The sequence below is a fragment of the Hesperophylax consimilis genome, chromosome 14, assembly GCF_061612785.1.
Source record: "Hesperophylax consimilis isolate HC1 chromosome 14, BYU_Hcon_1.0, whole genome shotgun sequence".
Taxonomy (NCBI): domain Eukaryota; kingdom Metazoa; phylum Arthropoda; class Insecta; order Trichoptera; family Limnephilidae; genus Hesperophylax; species Hesperophylax consimilis.
The window spans coordinates 15467793-15486802 of NC_142849.1; positions in this window are offsets into that span (position 1 = coordinate 15467793).

The window sequence follows — 19010 nt, forward strand, 5'->3', positions numbered from 1 at the left end:
ATACAACAGAACTTACCCATTTTCTTCGCATCATGATTATTCTGAACCGGCCCCAGTTAAATATTCATTCAGTATACAAATACCTTCCCGTGGGGACCCGATGATAAGGATTATTTTCGCGTGACCGCGACAAGGGTTCATGTATGTTATTTGTTTTGGCAGTGTAACTTTACACGCATGATTAGCATACAGTACCTACCCGAGCAGCACACACGTAGGCCCTCTCGTTAAAACGTTACCGGTACAAATTCTACCTTACCCCTTTTTAATTTGGTGAAATACCCAAATACCTACCTTAACGCAGGGATTGGCAACACTCAGTGTGGCGGTAGTATTAAAATGTACGCTTTTAAAGTATTCCATTTGAAGAGTACAGTTGTTCTTATATTTCGACCAATTTTCATGAAATTATGTGGATTGTTTCGTAAATTAAGAATAATCAAAATGTCTTCATGAAGATGCACGACAAATCTACGATCTTATCATTTCTTGACTCATACCCAATAACTGGTTACACTCACAAAATACTAACTAAATAGATAGCTACGCTATTTAAGTCACCTGTAAATTGTTACATAAATAATAATTTAGTTTATTTATGGTTTGTACAGTTTAGCATTGTTCGGCTTCCTCTATTTTTTTATCTCCCTGGTTTAATATGTCAAATATATGGATTATTATAAGCATTTGGTTATTGTTTTATCAATAATCTTTCTGACGGAAAACAGTATCGTCTTGTCACATGATTCCTGAGTTTAATTTTTTTCATTGCTCTGGCTAAAGTTTTCACTTGGAAAAAGGTGAGTGATATTATTATACGTTATATTACATATACGTGACACATTCACCATGTAATCTTCTTTAGTTGGGTATTGCACAAACTCATATAAAAATGAGAGGATCTATCCAAAACCACTGTTAAATACGGAATTTACTTAATGTATCGAGGTCACCAAGCACAAAACAAAGTTGTAGGTAGGTTAGGTTAAGTTAGCTTGACTTTGAAAAATCAAATGATTTTTTTTTTATCTTGATAATGACATGTAAACCTGTGTTTTATTCTCTATGTTATTTTATCACGTGTTTTTTTTCTAGTAAACTGTCTGATGAATAAATTCCACCACCGCAATTGTCCACATTTACCCTTATCATGAAAGCAAACCCACTGTGTTATCCGACTCCGCCGGGAAGTCTTTACCAGTCGCAAGGGTGTGATTCGAATACCCAAATACGGCAAATACTGGAGCCTTGCTAATTAGGAATTTCAAGCCCGGATACAGGATGCTTTTGATCCCGGTAGGGTCCTTGAAAATTGTTTTAAGGGGATGCTGTTTACAGTATCAATTTACCAATGAGGTTAATCGATGGGTTGGTGCATAAGTTTGTAGGGTTTTTGGTTTCAAAGGCAACACCGCTTTCATAAGATCGTTTTGACAATTTGTGTCAATGCGTTTTATTGATTTTTTACATAAAAACCACACTGTAGGCCCTGAGGAAAATACCTTGGGGCTTATGTTATCTTTGAGGATTCTGTGTGGTCTTTTAAAGTAAAGAAGTTCTGGGATGGAGAATACATCCACCACCAACTTCTGAATCTGAAACCTCACCGCATGAATCCGGCACCCCTGATAAGTCACATAAGAAGCATCACGGAAAATAATTTCCCTCAGGGCCTATGTTATCTTTAGAGTTGCTGTGTGAAGGGTTTTTTTTGGGGAAAGAAAGGAGTAAAACCCATTGTAGAGGGGAGGTAACATAGAGGCCGACAAATCATTACACAACCAAGCTGTTGAAAAGAAAAACGAATCGTAGAAGACCCATTCTCATATAACAAAATGTCAACCGTGTACAAGTGTATGACTATGCACCGACGCGGAATGACGTTTTATTACAATAGTTAAAATATATTAAGATTTTGGTAGTTGTTGTTTTAATTTGGGTTTGTCATTAGTATCAGGAGACAGCAGTAAACCATTCAAAATATTTTAGTATATATTGGTTTACATTTTTGTTCATTAGAGAAATAATTTTAAAACATTTAAAAAACGTTACAAATTTAAGTTCAACAACCCAATATTTGAGCTTAATCAATCGGCAAGAATTTGACAAACATACGTTTTGGTGTGCACAAAATTAGGTCCCTGACCTATTCGTGTCAATAAAGGAGGGGTTTTAAAAAATAGTCAATAATGATCGAAACATCCTGTGAATTATATCAGACTCTCATACTCGTACAAGTATGAGTCTCGGGCCCTTTGCACGTGTCTTGTATCTGTGACTGTAGTTACAATTTCATTTTATTGTCGAACATGTTGGTCTTTACTTTGATAGGTAGCTTTAATTAAGTATTTTCGACCAGGTAAAAATACAATCTTTAGATATATTACATGATTTAAAATAGCGGTGGGTTATGTTTTATTAAAAGGTACAATTCCTTTGTTCGTTATTAAATAGAAACATAGACTATGAATTTAATTTATATCTTGATACAATACTGTCTATGAAGTATTTTACAAAACATTATTTTACTTTGCTTGAGTCGTCAAGAGATTAAAGGTGATACATAAGTTAGTGAATGATACTGAAACCTTGAAAACTATTCTATTCCATTAGTAATAAAAATGATATTTTGATGGTTTATATAGCGCTGTTTATGTGCAAAATCACCTCAAGGGCGTGATATAAATTAATAATATACTTAATTGGACATAATTTGAAAAATGAAAATAAATGGACTTTCTCTCAGGAATGGTACCTATATTTAATTTAAGGGTATGACAGCTCAAAAAGATAGATGTTAGTCGTAGGGTCAAATACCTGGGACATATTATCGCAAACGACCTGAAAGACATCGAGGATATGGAAAGGCAAAGCAGAGCGGTATCCGTTAGAGCAGGTATGCTGTCAAGGCGTTTTCACTTTTGCAGTACAAACGTAAAAAAGAGACTTTTAAACGCATTTTGCACTTCGCTGTACTCGTCATAACTGTGGGTGGATTACACTGTATCCCAATGTCATAAGCTAAAAGTCGCTTACAATAATGCATATCAATAATGCAGACTATGCCAATCAATTAACAAAATCATCACCGCCATGGTTGCCTGCATGGAATCCCCCCTGATGGCCCTCTGGAGACGGGAGATGTCCAAATATCCTCCATAAACGGCTGTTTTCACTCATTTTTGTGTTTATCTTTTTTATTTTTTCACTTAAATTCCGTCTTTATTTTTATTTGTACCTATAGGAATCGCCTATGTGTTATTATTTTTCTTACTCTAATTATGTTTATTATTTTAAAATATGGAATATGTTGCATTGCACTATCCCTGCATAAATTCTGGAATAAATCTTTTATTATTATTATTATTAAAATGTTGAAATTCGAGGACAAAAAAACATGCATTCTTAAAAAAATATAAGGAATATCACTAATCTCTAAATAGTATAAAATAAAGTGGCTCTTTGTGTCTGTCTGTTTGTGGGCTAAGTTCTTCTAAACTAGCCAACGGATTTGGATAGGGTTTTAGCTACCATTTAGAGAATTTATGTATATAAAACATGCTTATTACAGTTATAGATCGTATCGATAAGTCGATGTTTTGTAATCAAGTCATCAAAAAATATTCGCCCACATAGCTAACGCTAGTTCAAACTTAATAAATAGATCATACTAAGGAATTGTATATCTAAAAAAGACCTACAGAAAAGTCCGTGATGGTATATGTCTATCTCCCAAGGATAACCCTCTACAACAGTTAGTATTTTTATATCAGTCAATGGACCACAACCACCTTTAATGGTTAACCATGAAAGTAGATGACGTTGATTTATAACGTTCAGTGTTTGATGGTTTCGAGTCTTACGTTGCAATTCGCTCATTAGCGGCTCCATGAGGAAGGTTCTCAAATATTTGATGGCCTTTGTAAGTATCTCGAACTAATTACTGGAAGTTTCATAACGTCGTAAAGAATCGATGCGCTTTTATGTGATAATTTTGTAACGAAACAAACATAAAGATTTGATTATTTTTTATTTAATATTTACTACAGGATAAGAAATTGTCTAATGGACCTGGTCGCGTTAATGGTTAAGAAGTCATGGCTTAAGAACCAATTTGCACGATTACCAATATGAGAATTGAGACTAATTTTGAAATTTGATATTATTACACTTCAAGTAATATTTCACAAAAAAATAGAGTTATACTTTCATGTAAATTGCTAAATAATTGCTGTGATTTGATCTCCGAGAGTTTTTGCTAACCTGTGCCTGTTACGATTCAATCAGCTTTCGAGCCAACCAATTATGGCCCGCAGTAAATAGCCAATATGTAGATGTTTCTAGACGTTTTCATTGATAAATAATTGCCGTGTTGCTCTTTGTATTTAACTTAATTTACCATAATTATTTATTTAAAAACACTATTTTGCACCAAATACTTTAATTGTGGATATTTTTGTATTACACAAAGGGTTGGTTAACGTAAAACTATAAATTACAACCACTTGATTAAAGAACAAAAATTTATAAAACTCTCAGACAGAAGACTTGTTTTCAACTTGACTTTTGTTTTTGAAATTATTAATAGAATTATAGATAGCCCTGATTTTTTTAGATTTATTTTAGTTTATTAGGGAAACTAACAGTTATACGTATTTTATATAAATAATTATATTTTACATTTTTCCACATAAAATTCATGTTAAATCGTAAATAAAAAGAAAAAAAAGTGGGTGTGTCAAGCCTACGCAAGACAGAAGTGAAACTTCTTTTGTTAAACCGTATGAACCACAATCAATTACGTATTTCACTCGTATTACACTCACGACGCAGTATACTAACCAAGCAGCTGATGCTTGGCGTGGCGCAGTTCGCTGGTGTCTGAGAGAGAGGAAAGAAGAGAAGAGAGAGAACGTTCGTGAGCGGCTCCCCCACCTCAACAAGCGCATATGGTGAGAGAGGGACAGTGAACGGTGAGCGGTGGTGGGGGTACCCGCATTTTCGTGTCGATCCTGACTCGGTTTTACTCCGTCCCCGAATTACGCGCCTAAAGAAGTTTCACTTCAATATAATATATTTTTAAAAATAATGTACAATGTACAGAAATAGAATCCCACACAAGATCGCGTAGTGCGCTCTAGCGAACGGATATTTTATCAGAGGGAGATAGTTTTAATTTTTTTTTCTGTAAATTATTACATATTATCAAAATAAATAAATTAATTAAATAAATGTAATACAATTATCATAATATACGGATTAGATAATAATTTTAATCCAACACAATAACGCAAAGCGCGCTCTAGCGGAGTAATGTTTTATCACAGTGAGATAAGTGTTTTTATTATTTTGCAATATTATTTTCTTTTAAAAAATGTTCTGACCTACTAAAAAATAAGATATTGAATGAAAAAGGCGTTAAAAACAAAAAAATAATGTGCGATGGCCGAGAATCGAACTCGGATCAACTGCTTGGAAGGCAACTATGCTGACCATTACACCACCAACGCCAGTTGTCGGGATGAGCTAAGAAGCATTTATATGTTACTTCAAAACTTTGAAAATTATTACATATTATCAAAATAAATAAATTAATTAAATAAATGTAATACAATTATCATAATATACGGATTAGATAATAATTTTAATCCAACACAATAACGCAAAGCGCGCTCTAGCGGAGTAATGTTTTATCACAGTGAGATAAGTGTTTTTATTATTTTGCAATATTATTTTCTTTTAAAAAATGTTCTGACCTACTAAAAAATAAGATATTGAATGAAAAAGGCGTTAAAAACAAAAAAATAATGTGCGATGGCCGAGAATCGAACTCGGATCAACTGCTTGGAAGGCAACTATGCTGACCATTACACCACCAACGCCAGTTGTCGGGATGAGCTAAGAAGCATTTATATGTTACTTCAAAACTTTGACTAGATCAAATGAACTTTAATCGGTGGTGGGGGTACCCGCATTTTCGTTTCGATCGTGACTCGGTTTTACTCCGTCCCCGAAAATTCATTACGCGCCTAAAGAAGTTTCACTTCAAAACCTAAAAATAACTTAGTGAAAATAAGAACATAACTTAGATATCTTACACAAAGCAGGGGGAGAGGAAACGTAATAAAAAAATTAATTTAATTTTCTCCTGTATATGCATTTAGTAAACTGAACTAAGAACAAATGGAAAATATCGAAGTCTGAAAATATATTATTGTGTATATCCAACTGAAAAATAAATGAAAATTTTTGAAGGTGGGATGTGAAATAGTTTGTTTAACCGTGTGTTTCGTACTTGACACTGGAAATTATCATTTTCCAGAAGGTAGTCATTGTCAACAGCGTTGTGGATAATTTTGAATAAAAAATTTCGGTCGTATATATCTCTTCTATCTTTTGATGACCTTAACCACCTTCAGCATACCGACTAAAATTACTCGATAGAAAATTATTTTTAATTGCAACAACAATATTAGGACTGAGCCATGTAGATACTCGCTTATACCTAGATTGCATGCAGTTGGCAATACTTTCGCAGAAATTGTAGATGTGTTCAACTCAATAATTATAATAATTTTGGTTAGCATAATATATGGGTATATTTTTATGGTATATTTTTGGGTATATTTTACAGAACCCATACTTCTGGGTTTTGTAAAATTTTGAATGAAAATTTTACATAATTATTTAGTGGAACAGCTGATGATAGTGCCTACAGCTGATGATGTTGCTGATCTAAGAGTTGACTGCCTCAGACCAGTGTTTTCCGGGACGCATAGTTCAGAGATGTAGGGTGGGGCCATTTCACTGATGGATTTAAACACCATCCAGCACAATTTGTACTGAATTCTTTCAGGATACTTGAGCCAGTAAAGGTTACAAAGGTGTTCTGAAATGTGTGAATATTTAGAAACCCCGGTTATGAGCCGTGCTGCTCCATTAAACAATGATTGAAGTTTGTCAATTTGATATTTTGGTAGGCTATCAAAAACTATTCTAAACAACACGCTCAGGGATTTATGCGAAGTTATATCGTTATGTTATATTGTACAATATGTTTAAAGCCCGTAAGTGCGTATAGTATAAATAAATACAAGGATTGTCAGCAGTCTTTGAAAACTTTGTAAAAGAATAGACTGTCATTCGTTCTACGTTTCCCGTTATTTTAGGCAATCAGTTCCCAGCGTGTTAATTAAGATCACGTGCATAATGAAAAAGCACCTGACAGAACAATCGGCCTTTTTGTAATCAAGCTTTGTAATCTGCGAGGTTCGACGTGCGAATTGGGCTTTTATTTGTTCAATCAGTTAAGCACGCTTCACGTCCTTTCGACCATTAATTTGTCTGAATTTTAACAAATTACAGGTCAGGTTTTGCACGCTGATTCGGTGCATAAATATTAGTTCAATTAGTCAATGCACGTAATACGTTTTAATTATTTTCAGAGAAGGATTGAGAGTGATAGAAATTATAGCTGTTCCCGTAAACTTTGTTTTGTAATAATAAATAGGTAATTCGAGAACAAACAAACTACACACATGAATATGATATGATAAATGTGCAAACATATTACGGACAAAGTACAAACATATTACGGAGAAAGTACAAACATATTACGGACGTAGTACAAATACAGTTTATATTTTACTAAAAAAACAGCTTACTGACACGTGTACAAATAAAAGCTCATGTAAAAATAGCTTAAAAGGACGGCATTTTTCATGGAAAACTTAAATTTGAATTTAAGCATAAAATAACTAAACAAACTCAATTTTTTAATGAAAAAAAATTAAATATCCACTAAGGATATGTGCTGCATATTTATTTGTGTTTCAAATTATAAAGTAAATACCATTAAAATAGTCGATTTTTCATGATTTTAGATGCAACTTTGGCAATTTTGATGAGTTAATGATAGTTATTTGAAAAACAATTTATCACTCCCAACTTTCAACCATATTTCGACAGTCCTCCATTCTCTGCCCACATTTATTTCACAACATTCTTCAATATTAAATATTCCGTAGTCCCACTTAATTTGACAAATTTTAACAATTTTTATCCTTATTACAAAAAAACCACTCTGACAACTCGTCTAAAAATATATTCTATGTTACATATAATTTCGTGAGTAAATAACAGAATCAAGCTTTTCACGAAAGAACTAAAATCACTGTTACCTTGATTACTGTTTTTTCGTATACTTCTCTACGTGTTTCAAAGTTCCAGAGTTTTCCGTGTAAGAAAACCAGTAGTTCATTAGTGAAACTTCCGTCGTATAACTTTTCTGTGACAAGTATAATAATTTCCCTGTGACAAGAAGTTATCTCGGGTACTCGTGTAGCCAACCTTTAGTCAGTGAGTGTGGAGCGTGTTCGTTTGTTGTGATTCCTTGTCAAACAACTTAGTTTTAAATAATATTATGGAACGACCCATTTCTATTGAAAACAGAACCCCTGGACCAAAAAGGTAGGAGAGATCCACCGTGAGCCATCGCTTGCTAGATAACACCATTTTTAAAAAGTTCAATGTCGGTAGGTAACCATAAGGATTTTTTTTTAAATTCTATAACGCTGCCGAAAACAACTGCGCTCGGTGTACTACAATTCGAACGTTTCAACTTTATTACTTTCTTGCGCGATGCACGGATAAAAATGACTATGGCTGATTTATTAAAATACTGTTAAAAGCGTGATTGTAACCCATTTCCTAGTAAAATATCAGTCCATTCGGAATATTTTGGAATACGTGTTCGTGCTCCTGTGCTTTTCCTGATAATTGAAATGACGAAATGAGATAATATTAGAAATTTAAATAACACGTGTTCTGACATCCTAATAACGTATTAGTGTTTTACCGACAGTTGTTAAGAAACCTGTCAATTCATTCGTTAAAGGCCTGCAGTCCCGTTTTTAACAAGAAATCAAATAAATTAGCTACTTTTAAAATGAGTGAGTTTTCACCGTGTGTGTATAATAATCACTTAATTTTAGCCACTTTTATTGTTTAAATTCAACCGATTTTCTTCGTGAGCAATGCTGACCTCATTTGAAAAAAACTCTGATTAGAACGAGATATAACGGTTGTACCTAAACGATAAAAGTGGTTAGTATTTGTAAAATGCATATTTGTGCTATGTATAATACTGGTTAAGGTTAAGACGAGACAATACCTTAAAGCTATGCGACGCGCGGCCCTGGTGTATTGGACAGACCTACTGTTGAATTTTCCCTAGCAAATCATTTATACAAAGTGTGAATCTTAACGACATAAGTGATGTAGTCGAGTAAAACATAATCCGTCGCGCGGCCCGGCGTAATGGAACGACCTACGGTCGACTTTGCCGAGAATTTATTTTAATTATTTCCGATGAACGTATTACAAAAACTCAGATATTTCTAAAGGAATCCCTTAGGAAGCAACTAATGCACGGTCTAGAAAAATAAAATCAGGCGCTTACCGCTAATTTTATAGTTGAAAAACGTTTTATAAAATTTTAAAACCGTTTTACAAAAAATATTTTAGTGGTAAGGTAATGTTCTTATTAATCTTAAATACAAATAACTTACATCCGTGAGGATAGCTCTAAAAATACGAGTATGTATGTTATCGTTAAATTAATTAAAACGTGATCCTCGAGCGAACCCACGTTATGAGTCTTGTATCGCCTTAAGTTAGATTAGGTTATGTAAGGTAAGTTTAAAATATCAATGATTTCTTTTAAAACTATACCTATACCTGTTGCTTCAAAAACCAATTGACTGTAATGTAAAGGACAAGGGTGGAACAGTATACGGCATGATGCCTATCAAAATTAAATCACTCGAAAAATGTCTTAAACAATAGCTATTGGAAGTAATCTAAAATAAAACAATATATTTAAAGAGGCGTATCGGAAAGCATTAACATTCCATTGGCGTTTCGAGAGGGGTATAAATTCCTTTATCAAGACGATGGAATGTTTGCAACTGAAAAAACAAAATATTATATGCGAAAGAATGCTTCTCTTGTCGTTCAGCGTAATTAAATTATTATAAGTAATTCATCACGTTGTATAATATCTCACATCCATAAATCAAATAAATTGATTGATATGTTGCATGCAATGTACAATTGTAATTCGTTACATAATTTTAATGTCGTGTCGTTCTTTATAATATTAAACTTCATTTCTTGCTTATCAGTTAATGTTTAAACTAATTTTTGCAAAATTTTTGTCAGTACCTTACATTTTACGTCTGTGTCTTATTTTAACTTAAATTATCTGTATAAAAATAGTTCTTGCATCTTTTGTCTATGCTCAAAAAAAGTTCCAAATTATATTTTCAACGAATTGCTTTGTTATTTATTTTTTTTTTTTTTATAGCGAATACCTCACAAGAGTCCCAACTGCTCCCGTCTGGAGCCAGTGAGACTATGGCATCCCCAATTGGGGGATGTTGTGAGGCTGAAGGTAAGTGGGGAAGGGAAAGAGGAAGGTGGGGAAGTACCTGGAAATTCAGATCTAGTCACTAAACACGGCTAAAGCCATTTGGAGCAACGTTTCAATTCTGAATGGTGGTCTTACACCAGGGCGATACTGGTAGTATCTTCCACTCTGGAACGTGCCGCAAATATACTATATATTATTTTAGTTAATTAATTGTGAAATAACACAAATTAATCAAATAAAATTTATTTGCGCACGCCGGGTACGAACCCGCGACCTTCGGAATGGCAGTCCAATGCGTTACCACTGGACTATGCCGGCCGTCAAAAATTCAATTATGAATTCATTGTTTAAATTCTCGTATTCTATATCTAGCCGCCCTACAGTAAACATCATCTTACCTTTGCCAGTTCATCTGAACATTTATAAGCAATTTTTAATTTAAATGAATATAACATCAGTGTTTTATTCACTCCTTATTTTGAGAAACAAGAGAAGTTAACAAACGAAGCACGCCTTACAACCGACTTCAAAGTTCCAAAGACAGCAATTTTCAAGTTGTTTCAACTATCAGCTTCAATTCCATAATAAGCTGTGGAGATTTGAAATAAAACTGTTAAAGTTAAGGCAATGCACCATGTTGTATGCTACATACGTATAGCGAAATCATTTAAAATAGATTTTTGCTTGTGTAGTGGTGTACCGTATCGCAGTAGGAACTATTGCTGGGTACGAAGAGAATGGTGTTCCAAACTATTTAAAACCAATTTGAACCACTATCGGTGTGCACAAATACATTCAAACGTGCGCTCTTTAAAATTATTTTTCTTTTCCTGTTCTACTTGGCAATCAGGAAAACTGATTTGGAAACAAAAGAGTGCAGAAGTTTGCGCGAAGCCTTCTACTTATAATGTTTTTTCTCGCCTAAAGTCAATTATTTCGTATCACTTTTTAAAATAAATATATTACAAATAATATGTTTAGTACACTATTGCCGAAGAGTTAAATAAAACTCATTTCGGGAAAGACAACATTATACAATTAAGAGTAAATTAATTATATAATGTTGTCTTCACCCGCCATAACACAGGGTCATCCCTAGCATGGAGGGTGAAATATCAAAAAAAACTATATGTACCCTCTAAGTCTTGTATTAATAAAAATAAAAAATAAATAAATAAATACGCAAGAATACGAATTTAAAAGAGAGTTCAATAAATAATGTACACAGATTTTCAGACAGACTTCACGCAGTTAATTGAACAATAATTCATAAATACATTAAGAAAGATATTCACAAGTTAGAGAGTTCCAAAGAAAGATTGAGGTAGTTTAAAGAAATGTTTGAAACGCCGCATGGGATTTTTTAATTTCTCTGAAGAAACCGGGTAGTAAAGTTTAAAATAATCCTGACACTCTTCTACAAACTAATTCAAAGAAAGAGTTGTTTTTTTTGGTAATTTAAAAAACAATAACTGGTTGCCGGATAAAACAGAACATGATAAAATAAAGGTTAGATTAGGGTAGGTTAGGTTAGGTAAGGTACGTTCTTCAATGTTCTGTTTGTTAAGAAATCCAAAAAACAACTAAATTCCATTTCTGACGTCTCGTTTGTGGTTTGTTATTCTATTTGTATTTATTTGTGGTATCGGGCGACACAAACACTGACCGCCTCCACACTCGAGCCGTGAAGGCATTCATTTGCCCGCTGCCGTTAAGCGTTATGATTTCTATCGCCTGTCGCGGTGGATAAATCATCTGGTATGTAACTGCCTGTCGACCCGTACGAAATCGTGCTACATGGCCGTTTAGTGCTTTGGTTATGGTAGGGTTGCCAAACACTCCAAATTTATGTTATCACTAATTCGAAAAATTAAACGCGAATGCAAATATTTTGAATTGAATCACTGCCTATTTAAATTTAAAGATCTAAAGACTAACCTAGACTAAAGGAGTTCTAGAAATTCTATGTATATGAAACGGTTCCATGATAACTCAAAACAGTGACAATTCAACACACTTGAATTTAAGTGATATAAAGTCATTAGAAACGATGAATTTTTTTTTAACCTAACCTAACCTAACCTACTTAACCCAGTTAATAAAGTTTTTGTTTCATCACTTTCCATGACTTTATATAACTTTTTAAAATGTGATGAATTATCATTGTGATGATTTATACGATCACCATTTTAACTTATAACAAATTCAGAGACATTTTCAAAAAAGTGAATGCGCACTGTTCAAACGAATTTAAAATTGTTATTTCTAAAATAGAAAAAATAAGTAAAAAGTTCCGGTGAAAAGTATCTTATATATTTTTTTCAAATCACCTTAAGACGGTCAATAATATTAATTTATTCATAAATATTTTTTTTAAGTTTCTGTTGCGGAAGTTGAGGATTTGATTTTTATACAAAGCAACAGTTTTATTCCGAGATTGATGAAATTTTGCACACTTGACATTCAAAACAAGAGAAAGGTTACTGTCTATATAAGATTTCGAAAGACCACCCTATCCCCTTTTTCGTACCACTTAGACCATCAATTTCACCCTTAGCTTAGAACACGCCAGGCACATTTATCGTGAATACGAAATTAAATAGGAAAATTATTTTGCTTCAATTAAGTCTATGTCAATTGCTTGATTAAATACGTATATCTACGAAACTTTAACGAAACTAAATCTATTATTTGTTTGGGTTCCATATTTTAAAGTACCTAGTCGTTAGTTTTATGTTCAAGTAGTTGTGATTCTTCGTTATGGCTATATAAGTATTTGATGTCTTCGCTTAAGTTTCATTAGTCATTCGACTAATAAGAGCGTAATTTTAACTATTTATTTATTTAATGAAAATGATAAAACTTAAATTTAATATAGCTTTAACACGGGTTAGTAATTTTAATAGCTATTTCATAAAATTAATGTTTTAATTCATGTAAGCTTCATTCAAAGTTTGTACAACAACAAAAAACATTTATAATTTCGAATATCTGAAAAGTGTATATAATAATTCAATGCGAATGCGAATATTTATTATTTTGTTGCATCCCTGTTCATCGGTATCACAGTATTAAATCGTTTACTTTGAGACCGACACAGCTTAAATTTTGACATGACGTTTATTAATCTTAATTGGGGTAAACATATTGCTTACCACATTTCGAAATGTTTTGTTAAATCACCATTTTCGATTAATCTTTACTACAAATCGGTTCAAATTGTGAATACCAAAAAATATGCTTTGTATAAGTAAAAGATTTTCCAATCATTTTTCTTGAGTAGAATCAAAATAATTATTAATTACATAAAAAAATATAGGCGGAAACTACTAAAAAATATTTTTTCCATAAAAATGCATGAACTAATTTAAAAAACGACTTTTTTCAAATTTTTTTTGCGGCTAAAATTATTTGTGGCAGTTTTGTCTCGATCAATTTTTTTCTTTCATATGTAATTATTTTCTTCACTCCGTTTGCCAAGCGATTTTTATGCGTATTACTTATATTCGTGGCGATATAAGGCACACTAAGAATATACTTATTTTTGGTTTGTTGCTTGTACCAATTCAGGCATGTTAAAACGGTGGCTAGAATGAATCATTTTTAAAATATTTATTTGAACTTCAATTTTGTTTTCGGTAATGAATGAATGCAAATCTTGGAAGCAGAAATTCGATCAGAAGATCGAGCTGAAACTCGGCATATAGTCTCGTTATCAATGACAATGCATTTTGAGGGCAATCACAATCAATCCTCAGTCAAACTATTTATTTAATGTTTTAAAAGGCATTTTAAAATAGATGTGTTGTAGAAAACCAGTCTTTTTTTTTACATTTTGATTTTTTAATAGGAATAACTGAAGTGATTTTGCACCAAAACGGCGCTATACAATTCATCCAAATATTATTATTATTTAACTCTGAGAAAGGAATGCTATTTTTTTGAATTTGAGTATAGGAAAATATTCGTATGATTACTTTTTCTTTATCGATCACCACAGCTATTTTTTAGTACAATACTTATTTTCCATCATGTGCTATAGAATATACGAATATCACTACATTAGGGTTACAAAAATTTCGATCAATAGCCATAATATTGTTTATTTAATAGTATACTACTTTAGCTAGAAAAGAAAAAAGTTTTATTTTGCACGAAACCGGGTAGTAACTAAGTACTAGTACATTTATAATTTTACTATACGTTTCCAACGATAAAGGCTTATCTTTTTTACAATTTTTTAAACTGTATAATATGTTTATTTTACTTGTTTGTTACATTAGCCATTTGTGTTTAGGATTCTGTCTTTGCAGCATTTCTTTAATGGGCCAAATGTAATTGGCATTTTTAAGTTGACTCCTAAGAGCATTTCCATGGTTGACTCCTTTTTTCATAATAGGGTAATTTAAAAGAAACGCAAAATAAATAGGCTTGTCTCGCAGTTCAATCTGAAATAAAATATACAAACATAACTGTTTACATAAAGCTTAGGTATCCCCAAGCTCCTAAAAGCTCGCCTGAGAAAGCTTGTGGAGTACCATTAAAGAAGTTCTAAAAATTCCTACGACGCCATTGTTAGATTGAAATCATTACTGCATTTCTTAGAGGACCAATCAAATTTCTCGAATGCCGGAGAACTGGGAGATGTAAGAGACGAAGGGTTTTATTACTAATAAAAACACCCATAAAATGTTCATCGTCTAAGAAAATCATTCGTATTCGGGCACGAAATAAACGTAATTAGTTTTATTATATTCTTCTGTTTAATATTTATTTTGAACTTATGATTACTTATTTGTTTTTTGATGTGAAACATCTTTTGGCGCACCTAGGGGGATGAAATCGACTCTTGCGTAGCAAGCATGGCAAGATGGGACGACGATCTTGCACGGAACAACTCTTCATTCGACTCTTTCAGCCCGGCTTCTAAAACTCTGTGCGTGAAAGGCCAATTCTTGGATGGTGTGACGGAACGGCTCATACAATTTAACCGCATGATGTAAGCTTTTAATTTGAAATATATTTTTTTGTGTATATTTTAATAACAATATAAGAATTATGTTTCATTAATAAAAATACAAAGACTTGTTAACTTTAATTTTTACTGTCTTTTTTTTTAAACTGGAAATGCTGCCTTTTGATATGAGAACTGAAGTATTTTTTTTTACTATTTGCAAAGAAATCATATTATTGTACGATTTTTTTTTCAATTAAGTACAATATTATTTGATATTTTTTTCCTACGCTGCTTTTTGTGTGAATTTTACAAAACTGTCCGGAGTCAGTTGAATGGCATCTCTAATAAATTGGGTGATGTTGTGAGGCTGTAAGGGGTAGGGGAGGAAACGAGATGGGGTGGAGGAAAATAGTCACCAAACACGGCTAGAGCTATTTCAAGCAACCTTTCAATTATTGAATAGTGGTATTTTACTAAGGCGAGTATCCTCCACTATCTACGAATCTTCGAATTCTGCTATCTATTTACACGTCATATTATTGATATTCCTTGTTTTAAGTCACATACCCAAGCGTTCCATCCTTATCTTAATAATTACACGTGCCACACGCCTCAGAGATATCATTTCTACCACATTCAGTCTACTTTATTAAGTTCCATGCTTCACTGCCATGCATCAGGGTTTATATCAGAACCCCCTTGTACAGCGCTAACTATCTTTGACAACATCTTCTATCTGACTACTGCATTCATTCCACCATAACTTGTATTAACGGTTGTACAATATAACCCATTCATTAATGGATTACCTACACCACTATCTGAAATAAATTCAACTTCACAAGGTGTTACTTAATTTTTATTGTACTTTCACGTGTTTTACTTTACTAAAACACGTTAAGCATTTTAGACAGTAGCGTAGCGACAAACTTCCAAAACTCCAGGCATTGGGCAAGCCCTTTGACTGGGCACTAGCGCCCATTCAAATCGAATGTTATAAATTTTGAATTTTATCACGTTGATGTGAGAAACTAATTTTAGAAAATAAATATAATATCATTTTGCATAAAAAAATTACTGCATTGCTGCCATGAAAAACATCGAAAACGACATTATGAATTCATCAAAAAGCGAAATCGCGTGTTCGTATGCAAACGTTGTGTTTATTTATAATAAATGGTCTTTAGCAGAAAACAGTTGAAGTTTGAGTTATTTTTAATTTTAAGTAGGTATTTTCTCTTTACGGCAGCTTAAATGTTAACTAATAAATAAATAATATTTATTTTTCGGAATAACTTTATTGAGTAAAACCTCAAATTGTAATATTTAAATATTGAAGACAATATTAGTGATTTCTAAACGAAAATCTGAAACAGAAAAATCAGAAAAGGAAACGGTCACACCCTATAGGGTCCCATTAGCTCAGTTGGTAGAGCACTGTCCCGGAAAGACAAGGGTCCTGGGTTCGAGTCCCAGATGTGACCGTTTCCTTTTCTGATTTTTCTGTCTTCAATATTTAAATAAATAATAAATAAATAAAATAAATGGCTTAAAGTAGTCGCCCGGTTTGTGAAAGTTCCGAAATTATTGATTAACCAGCTAAGATTGATTAAACTAAGCGCCGCAGGCAAATTTTTTCAGCTTCATATTCAGGTGCAAGTATCATTAAGGATCCTGGACGGCAACTTTTTTTTTAATAACCTACATATATTTTTTTTACTAACCCCACACAGGAGGCCCTTAGGAAAATAATTTCCTTCAGAGCATGTCATCTTTGGGATGCTGTGTGGAGTGTATTTTTAAGTTGAGCAAGTTCTGAGAAGGAAAAAGAGAGGGTAAGAATCTAGATATCAGTGTGTCCAGGAGTGTCGTATAAATACATCCTCCTCGCTGAGACGTAAAGCGATGGGTCGAGAGACCATTTGGAGAGGTCAAAGGGTTTCCTAAAACCAGCCTCTCCCAATCTGAATCCTCCCCTGATGAACCCGGGCCCCCTGCTAAATCACCAAACGTACCGAATCATTTGGGGTTACCTATGGCAGAGGTATTGGTTGGCAACCCACCTCTCAAATTAAAAATTACGCCACTGATGTGACCTAAAGTATTTTATAGGAGACTCCACTGTTTTCTCAAATTTTTACATTGAATTTACCAATGTTGTTTGACCCCTTTATATCACAATAATGCCTTAAAAAAATTCGAAGTTCTAAAGTTTTGTCTTACCAAAAGCAACCTAATTGACACCTCTAGTGTACTATTTGGTGCAATATACATAAAACAAGCAAGATAATACGCACCAATAAATTGCCCTGGCACATATAATATTATCTCCTTTCCGTAGCATTCCCGTTTCGTGACAAAACGCCATTAGTGTGGACATTTAATGTGCTTTAATTATCCTTTTGTGGGAACCACTAAACGTAAGTGTTAGTCAGATCGCTAGGCACTTTTAAGGAACAGGCTATTTCGGGTTTTGTTTGCAGAGGTGGTATTCCGAAATCAGGTCAAACTTAATTGACTTTTCGAAGCAAGTATCTTGATAAATTTAATTATTTCACTTGATTAAAAAGATTAAAGAATTATAAATTTCATTACTTCTTTGTTAATATTGCATATGTATTAAAAATGCATTACCTAGTGAAAGTGAATACTTTTTGAAATAATGTGAAAAGATGACTTGAAATACAGACACATCCACACGAGTGACAAACAGAAGAAGCTTTCAGCAAACATTGAAAATTAACACTCAAAATTATATGTATCTGACATTTTGCTAAAAAATTGTTTTGTTAACAAAAACATCTTCCCAACAGTTAAACAAGACAATTTGAAGATTTCTGCGTCTTTTTAGTCACAAAGTAATTCAAAATCTCATTTTTTTTTAAAATTAGATATCTAGTTTTATTTCGGTAGGACCCCTTTCCTTAAGACCGGCGCTTTCGTGACTCAGAGATAAACGCACTTGCGAGCACCTTTCCTTCGTGCCCATAACAAACTCTAGGGGGCAGTGTGGAGATTTTCGATATTTGAGCTGTTTACTGTTTGTTATCACGGAGGAATGTTCTGTTTCCCGAGGAATGCCGACTAAATGCTTGGACCGTTTTTCTACAAGGTTTTACCGATGCCTACAATGGAATTCTGAATTTCTACCTATGTATAATTCGCTTCTTTTGAACGCTACACATATAAATTCAATACAGCCTTACTAAAAAAAACTTCTCAACAGTTAAACGGCGTTTTAGTTGCACATAAAATAAAGACTTTATAATTTAAAAAAAATAATAGTTTATAAAAATAATAACAATTTTTTTTCTTATATTCAATAATATTGTTATTGGGTTTATAAAAACAGTTTATTTTTAAACAAGTTCTGCTGTGTAATTATTATTACGCGTGACAGCTGTTTCGCCCTCTGAAGGCATTACCAAACGAAAGCATTATTTAACTGACAGTTTGATAATGCCTTCAGAGGGCGAAACAGCTGTCACGCGTAATAATAATTACACAGCAGAACTTGCTTAAAAATAAACTGTTTTTATAAACCCAATAACAATATTATTGAATATATAAAAAAATAAAATTAAAATGAAGTTCTACAAATTAAACTTGATAACAATAAAT